The sequence below is a fragment of the Cavia porcellus genome, unplaced genomic scaffold (genome assembly GCF_034190915.1).
Source record: "Cavia porcellus strain 051 isolate PalLab524CR breed Dunkin Hartley unplaced genomic scaffold, mCavPor4.1 scaffold_9, whole genome shotgun sequence".
In the NCBI taxonomy this organism is placed as follows: domain Eukaryota; kingdom Metazoa; phylum Chordata; class Mammalia; order Rodentia; family Caviidae; genus Cavia; species Cavia porcellus.
Genome location: NW_026947492.1, coordinates 67,161,817 through 67,170,983, shown reverse-complemented (window position 1 = coordinate 67,170,983; position 9,167 = coordinate 67,161,817).

The following is a 9,167-nucleotide window of genomic DNA, read 5'->3' as shown; positions in this document are numbered from 1 at the left end:
TGATGCTCTATAATAGATAAAATTGATCTAAGTTGAAATTTTCAGAAATGAGCAGACAATGTAGCACACATCTTTGCTCCTAGTAATCGGCAAGGCTGAGACAGGATAGTTGTAGGATCAAGCTCAGTCCTGCCAGCTTAGCAAGTTATCATGACTCTGAGATAAGACAAAAAAATTAAAGAAGGCTGGAAATGGAGCTTAATTTCGAGCGCCGTATTCCAATTCCAAATGTTTCAAAAAAAAAAAAAAAAAAAAAAAAAGAAGAAGAAGAAAGAGTTGGAAGTAAGTATATGTGGAAGAGTATGAGGTGAAAGCAGAAAAATAGAAGAGTGGGAAAGGGATGAAAAAAAGAAGGGGAAGCAGATGAAAAAGATGAAGAGGAAGAAGAGGAAAGAGATGAGAATAAAAATAGAATAAAGTAAAATAGAATGAAGAAGAGAAGAAACGAGGAAGAGCAGAAAGAGGTGGAGAAAGAGACAAACAGAAAAACAGGCTTCTACTCTGCGAAAGACAAGGTCATAAATATTCCTGGAGTGAAAGAAATTTTCTACATTGTGCTAAAATGTGAAAATTATATTTTCCAGAATGAATGGTTAAGATTTACACATTTCATTGTCATGACTTAAATATTGTTTAAACAAATACTGAGCACCGGTTATGTTTACTGATTCAGGTTGGTAATGTAGAAATTACTTCTATGTGTCTTAGGCTTCAGGTAATGGGAAGAAATGGTTATGGAAAATGAAAACCAATTTATATACTGTTAGGCAGCTAATTATATGAAAAAAGTGCGATTCTTAAACTTCAGTGACCTAGATTTCCACTGAAAGGTATGAATTCATTGTTTTTCATACACATGAACACAAATAAACTACTTATAACATATCCTATATCTGGCTCTGGAAACGAAAAGTAAGAGGTAAACAGTGACAATGAATGACACTTTTCTCAAGATCTTGGTTTCTAGATAATTTTACTTGCTTAAAAAGAGCAGACTTCTTTAGAAAATAGTGGTTCTGAGACTTGGCCTTGGAAATATAAAATAAATTGTAAACGTATGAAAGAAGGGAAGTGCTCAACATGTGATCCGATCATGGCAGAAGGATCCAGGAGAGACTTTGGAGAGGCTCTTTCAAATAAAATTTAAGGAAATTTATTATAATAATCAAAATAATACTGATAATTATTTATAGCCCATCATAAAATCCCATTCTGTAAAATCATACAGAAATGAGAAAATATGAAAATAAATAGAGTTAAAATTCTCCTTTGGAGTATAATGCTCATAATTATATAAGAAACGATGATTTTGGAAATTGATCAATAAAATAGAATTTCAGGAGGAGAAGCTTTCAAAGAGTATCAAAATGTTTCTTCTTAAGTTTCTGTGAAATAATATTAAAATGAACCACAGGAGATCATATCCAGTGCCCAAATGACTGAAACTAACATTATGTTCAGAAAATATAAAACCAATATATTGAACAGAGAAAGGCCAATTTATTCTTTGATAAGAAATGTGTAGAAAAACTCTGTAAGCTGCACCTTAATAATGAACAAATATCAAATGAACATAAATGATGGAAATGATGTATAATAAATTATGCCTGTCTGTGATTCAGAAATGTCACTGTCAAGAAGAACAGGAAAGGCTGAGGGGCTGTTGCAGAGTCAAGACTAAAGAGACACGGATTTCAAATGCAGAGCGATCCCCAGTTGGATTAGAAACAAAAAGTGCTGATGCAGAAGTCATTGTAGAGACTTTTTAACTTAAGATATGGAGTGCAGATTAGATTATAGTACTCCAACTTCAAAAATCTTGATTATATTTACATGCTCTATGTAAATACAATGCAATTGAATATCCTTTTCTTTGAGAAATACAATTAAATAGCTAGGAGTTAAAAGGCTACCATTGATGTAGCTGATACATAAACAGTTTGGAAATAGTTTATCCGTTGGTAAATCTTTACATATCTATTGATCAGCCTAAATATTTGCTTATAGATATATAAAGTAAAAAAAGAACAAGTATAAAAGTTTTGAATTTAGGTACACATAAATAGAGGTTCTCACACTTCTTCATAATTTTATAGATTTAAAATAAGAATAACATCAAAACTTTTTAGGAAGGTACTATTACTCATCATTTCTCTAATTATGAAAAAGCTGCCCTTAATCCCCCACTTGGGCAACTCAACTTCCCTGTCATTTCCTTTGATGTTAGACTCTACTGCTACAACTATCCCTACTCAATCTTCAAGATGTGAAGGCATCTTGGAATTCTTCAGTGTACTTCTTTCTTTTCATTAAGTCATTAAACATTGCCTTGTCCATCTTTCAAGAGATCTCCTGTGAAAAAATATATAGCACTTTTCATTTTCCATGTGTTGGACTTTTTATGCAAGTTATTTTTCAGTAAGTTAGTAGGATTAGTTTTGTAAACTTAAAGTCTACCTTGTCATTGCTATGTATTATGTTTTACTTGTTTTTCCTGAAATTTAAACTGTCTTTAATTTTACACATCAAATAAACTTTACATTTTGTGTTGTCCTGTTTGTTTTAATATGAATGTGAGCACTTGTACTTTTCTGGCAGGCAATTTCCTGTTCAGCTCCCAAAATCTGTCTAGGTGCATCCTGCCATGACAGGATCTATCCATTTCACTGCTGTGTTTCTGAACACCGCTCACCAGCTTTCCTAACAAATCTCACATTGTCCTCCCATTTCTTCCTCATGTAATTCATCCCTCCACCTACTTTACATACCTAATTCATACCTAATTTATTTGTACATCCATGACCTGTGTGATTCATGACACATTAAAACTATGTTTCTCTCAGTGTGCTTGTGACTTTAAATTGCTGTGTAAACACCTGCTGTCTCACTCGTGTTATGCCATTGGATGGAGGACGTTTTGAAAATTATTTCAGTCAGATAAGAAACCACAGAAGCAAGTTAATCCCTAATGAGTGTAATGAGCTGCTGATTGTGATGGTGAATATGTGTGCAGTTATATGTATGTGTGTGTGTGTGTGTGTGTGTGTGTGTACATGTTTCAGAGGGTGACTGATAAGATTGGGACTGAACCCTGACCACATCTTCTGTGTAGAACTGTGAACAATATGATGCAGCTTTTTAGATTGCTTTAGTATGAAACTGTTAGTTTTTCCACAAAAATTATGATGATAATGAATTAAAGTATTTTTAAATATCTAATGTATTACAAACCGTGTTTACTGATGGTGTAAAAGTTATTTACCATTTTCAAAGGCTGGAAAATGTTTTCATCACATAGATGCACACTGAGGACTACATTCAATCAACTGAGGATGATGAACATTTGAGATGTCTGGAATATTTCTCTATTAAAATCCAAGCTTCAAGATCAATTGCTTTATCTTTTAGGGGAAAACGGATACATAAGTATATTAGCAAAATTATAAGATAATGCAAAATATAGAGATTGACCCTTTTCAAAATGTACGGAAACCAAAAGAAGGGAGAGAAGGAGGGGGAACGGGGATGGAAAAATGAAGTGTGTGTACCTGTATCAACCAACCTGGATGAATGTAATGTGAATGCTTTAAATATTCACTAAGAAAAAATTTAAACATACCACTATTGCTAGATAATTGTATATTTTTGCTAATGTTTCTTCAGTACTTTAAATCCATAAAATACGAGGAGCACAATTAGTTGGCTTAAATTTACATATATTTTAAATGTTAATAGAAACTATAATTTGTCAAAATCACCAATTACATTCTCTTCAACAGTAGGTGAGTCTTTTTGTCTATATGAACTCTGACCTAAATAATACCAATCTCTTTTATTCTTGCCAAGCTTATGAGTAAAAATGTTTTATTCTAGTTTATTTTGCAATGAGTTTAACAATCTGTTCATGCAGTCCGTTGTCATTCGTATTCCCGCTTTTATGAAATGACTACTCCAAAAATCTGCCTTGAAAAAAGAGTTTTTTCGTATTAGTATGTAACAATTCTCTTTATCTTTTGCTAGTAGAGATTTTATGTAGTCTTTTGCATTGTGCATATTTTACATAGGTTGTATTTTTTATTTTTTATTATTCAGGCAGATTATTTCTCTTTATTTTGCAGATGATGCAAATTAAACCAACAAGGAGAAATACTGACTAAAAGTTAAAATTTAGTTAAAAATTTCCTATGATTTATTAATTATATATTTTAATGGTAAATAGGTATATACTGGAAGGAAAAAGGGGACAAAATACACATATTGAATATTTTATGAAAGTTGCACAATAAGCATGAATTCTTGCAATGCAATTATTTATATATTTTCTCAATTAGAAAATGGAGGAAAACATAAATTCCAAATTCAAAGCACATAGTATTTTAAAGCCCTAAAATACAGATTTTTTCAGACTTACAGTTTACTTCTACAAATCAACATACTTTATTTAAAAAATATTCAACCTACAGGAAAACTAGGTAGTGCGTAGATAACACTCGTATCTATGCTTGTGAAAAAAACATTTTCACAATCGCATATTAACTATACTTTCTTGGCTGTCAATTTACATTGTTATTGTAACACTGTAAATCTGTGTACATTTTTCCAGTATATTATGAATGTACATTGTAGATAAATCTCATTTCTTTCTTTTTGTGTGTGTGTTATTTGTTTTGTTTTGTGATTGGTTGTTTTGGTTTTATCTTTTACAGTGCTTTTCATACTCAGGTTTCTCATGTAAAGGAAACCATGTGATATTTAAACATGTGGACCTGAGTTACTTCACTTAACATTACAGTCTCAAGCTACCTCAAACAAAATTATTCAGGTTAGTGTTTCTTTATGGCAGTGTATTACTCCAGTTGTGCAAATACCATATAATCTTTATTCATTCATCTGTTGATCAGTATATTATGAGAGGTACTTTAGAAACATGAAATGTGTATGTGTTTCTGCAATATGATGTTTTCTAGCACTTTTCAACAGCTATATAAAGGGAAATGGTTGGTTGGAGTGCAATAATTATTTTTAGATCTTTGAAGAATGTCCACACTGAAATTTGTAGTGGCTGTACTAGTATTCATTCATACAACCAATAGAAAAGGGCTTCCTTTTTCTTTAAATACAGTTTATCTATAGCACAATTTGTACACTATATGAAAACAAACCGGTGTGTTTTACTATACTCACAAAATTTTAAAGATATTACTACAGTCTAAATATAGAATATTTCAATCACATGAATAAGCAAATAGCATAAAAATGTCAGTGACTGCATTTCCTCCAGCTGTCTCTGGAAACTTCGAATATATTTTACATTCTATTCCTTTGTGTACTTTGGATATTTTATATGTGAGCATTCACAAAATAATGTGGACTTTTTATCTGGAATCTTTCACTTAGCACATGTGCAAGGTTAATGACAGTTTAGTTTAAGTGCTAATGATTTTTTATGAGCAAATAATACACATTTTACAAAAATGCCTGAGGCTATTCTTGAACATGCAGGAAGGTATCCAGCAAAGTCAAACTTTTCCATCATCTTTATTTTTTACATGATAGCCCCCCCCATCTTAATTTAGCCAAATTTACAATCAGTGTACATCCAGTCAAGGCCCTTGGGTTTTTTTTTTTTTTTTTTTTTGCTCTTTTTCCTTTTTATCGGTACCGCACTTATGGCACTGAGCTAAATCCCCAGCCCATGGCCCTTGTATTTTATATTTTAGATTTATAACTGTATTTTTCCTTGATGGATTTTATCCAATATCTATTGTGAAATGCATTTAAATTTTACTTCTGTATAGTTTATGTACAATAATTTGATATGTTGTTTCTATTTTCCTCTGAAAAACAAGGGGAGATAAAATTTTGTCTTAAATTTTGCTTTTTAAATATCCTCGTACATTTTTAGAGATTTATAATCACAAAATTTGCACTGAATCAATGTTAAAATTTTAATTTGAGGATGCTGAGATTTGTATTAGTCATATTTGCTGATACCGAACACATCCAAAACTTATATAGCAGTTCATAAGGTCCTGTCATTGGCTACCACACTTTAAAAGTTCTATGATGTTCTCTTATATTGCATATTCAAATCAGTATCTGATCTCATCTTTCGTTATTTCATCTACTCCAGATATTGAGGCAAGAAACATTTGAGAATTCCCAAAGGTTCCTTCCTGTATATTCCTAAGTATAATGTAGCATTACAATCTTGGCCTGGGAGAGGACTTTGGGAAAGCCCATAACTGAAATGTTGTCAGGGATAGGATTACAGCCACAGTCCTGTATTTTTCTCCCTTAGAGATATAAGAAGCCACATTAGTTCATCTTGACTGTACATAAAGACTAGAACATTCCCTAATGAGAAAAGGAAGCATCCTTTCAAGTATGTGAGTCTTCAGGAGATCATGAAAGGTAGAGGACATAAGAAAACACAGAAGGAGATGTTGAGAAGCAAAAGTCAGAGGGCAGGTACTCACTGTCTGAAAAGAACCCAAAGACTACTTCAGGGAAAGAACAGCACTCACTGAAATTCAGGACATAATTTTTTATCAAAATATCTTTATTGCTCATGGAATGCTTATGAATTCCAAATTCAAGATAGACTTCTCAAACAGGACTTAAAAAGGGTCTCGAGTATAGGTTAAATGATTTCTATACATTGCATGCTATTTACCCACAGAAGAGGACTCTTTTCAGATATAAAAAGCAGGAATTTCAAAAGGAGATTTCAATTCACCCAATAGCAAAGTCCTTTCCAATCCCAAGTATCAGTGTCTTTAATATGACGTGAAATATCGTCCAGAATTATCAACCCCACTTTGCATATCAAGTAGGCTCCTTATTTCATGCACAAACTGTACAAACCCTCTCTCTGTTTTCTAGGGCATGCTGGAAGAGATCTGGTATGCAAGTGCAGAAATCAGAAATGATACAATCAGGAGCATTAGGAGTTGGATAGTAAAGCATTTTCACACTATAAATATATACAGAATAACAAAAAAAAAAAAAAACCTAGTTATTAGAGAGAATGAGAGCAAGAGAGGGACAAAGATAACACAACTGGTCAGATTCAGAGCTCCCTGAAGTCTCAAGGATCTCATTCTTTGTCCAGGTAAAAGTGCACATTCTATACTAGACAAATTTGTTTCAAAATTATCACAAAATCAAATAACAACACAGAGGTAGGCGGTCATAATTTTTAGAGTAATCCTGGAGAAAATGAAAAGGTTAAGGCACAGATTCTGTTTCTGCTGTGATTTCACTAATCAGATTGAGAAAATCTTGGCTATTTTAATCACACATCTACTTAGGTTTACTTTATGATTTGCCCCTCTTGTTGTTCCTCCGCATGAGAGGGCTCCCCAGGTCCTGGGCATTCTGCTGCCCTTTCTTTCCATGCATGTTAAAAATTGCTACTGACTCCATCATCATTGTTGTTAGTTGCCTCCTTCATCTTTATCATCATCATCATCATCATCATCACCACCTCCACCATCACCATCACTTCGTTATTCACACAGTTATCCACAGCAGTTCATAAGGTCATCTCATTGGCTACCCCACTTTAAAAGATCAGAGAAATAGTCTGAAATAACTAGAGAGGAGAACAAAAGCAGATTTCTTAGTTCTGATGAGGGTTGAGTAACTTGAAGAACTGAATATATGGAAATGACTGGAAATCTACATGCAGAAAATTGTGAGGAGTACAAACAAGAAAAAGAGATGAGGAGTTAAATGCTAAGGTCAGAGTTTTGTGCTATGATGCAGTTGGAAGGCAGAGTGCTGGAAAAAGCACAGCTGGATGTACCAGTCACAGAACATGTAGATAGAACCTATTGCTAATATAAACCTAAGAAAGGCAGAGGTTACTTTTCTGGTTTCTTGTTGATAGACTTCTTATTTCCCAGAAAATTGTCATTACTAAGCATCTCCATTAAATTGAACTAAACTCCATGAGTCTTACAGAAATAAAAAGTTTTTTTTCTTACAGAAATAAAAAAGTTTTTATTTCTTACAGAAATAAAAAGAAATTTAAAAGGCCTGAGGAAGTTTTAAACACAGGAACATGTCCAATTATTTACTAGTTAGAGTAAGTGTTTCATGCATTGTAAATTATCCCATAAACAAGTAAGAGAGCATACATGCTTGGCAAACAATGTATTTTAAGGGATTGCTCAGCTTTCTTGCTTCAGCGATGTTTATCTTTATGGTAGAATATAAGGGGAAAGTATTTTTGAGTTATACAAATTGATTTATACAAATAAAGTGATTTATACAAATTAAGTAGCATCAAAGTCCAACACTGATAGGCTAGTGCTGTATCAAAATTTTAAATTTTGTTTTTTCTTTAATACAAAAATTCTGCTCTATGTTTCTAAAAGTCCTATGAATTTGCTTTCTTTTTTTTTGACTTGGTAGCAAACTAGTCTAAATAAGTTATCAGGTTGAAAAAAGGAGACATTAATTTTTTAAAAATTATAGTCAAAATTGCTAGACTGTTACCTAATACTTTAAAGATCATCTACAAAGTATATATATATATATATATATATATATATATATATATATATAGTAAAATTTATCTTAAGCTATAGTTAGTGCATTGAGTGACAGAGTACCCTCACTCTGTCAGTGTCACTCAACACTGATAATAAAGTTGATCAGAAAAAGTGGGGCCTGTGACCTCAATTATATAACAGGGGACACATGAGTAAGAACAAGAGTGATTCCATCAGTTCTTCCCTGAATGCTGTGAATGTACTTAACATTGTGCTTTATTTTCTGAAGGAAAATGTCAAGCAGTTAGATAAAGAAGACAACTCAAATCAACAAGGGTCTCATTGAAAGGGCTAATATCAATCTATTACCCCTGGATCTGAAAACTTATAAGAAAATTACACTTTAAAATTTAGCTGAGAATTTGTATACATGTGTGTTGCACTGTGTGCATAGTCTTTCCAAAACCATCCATGTTTAGAGAAAATTTTGAATAGTTTTATATGTTGGAGTTATAAATGCAGATTCTTGTCAGTATAGATGGATATTTGACAATAACCAGCCATGAAAAGAAGATAAAGGAAAACATAAATATTGGGTGGATTAAGAATCTAGAGGTGAGCACTGAAGCTTAGTTCAGTTTCCTTTTTTTTTTGTTGTTGTTGTTA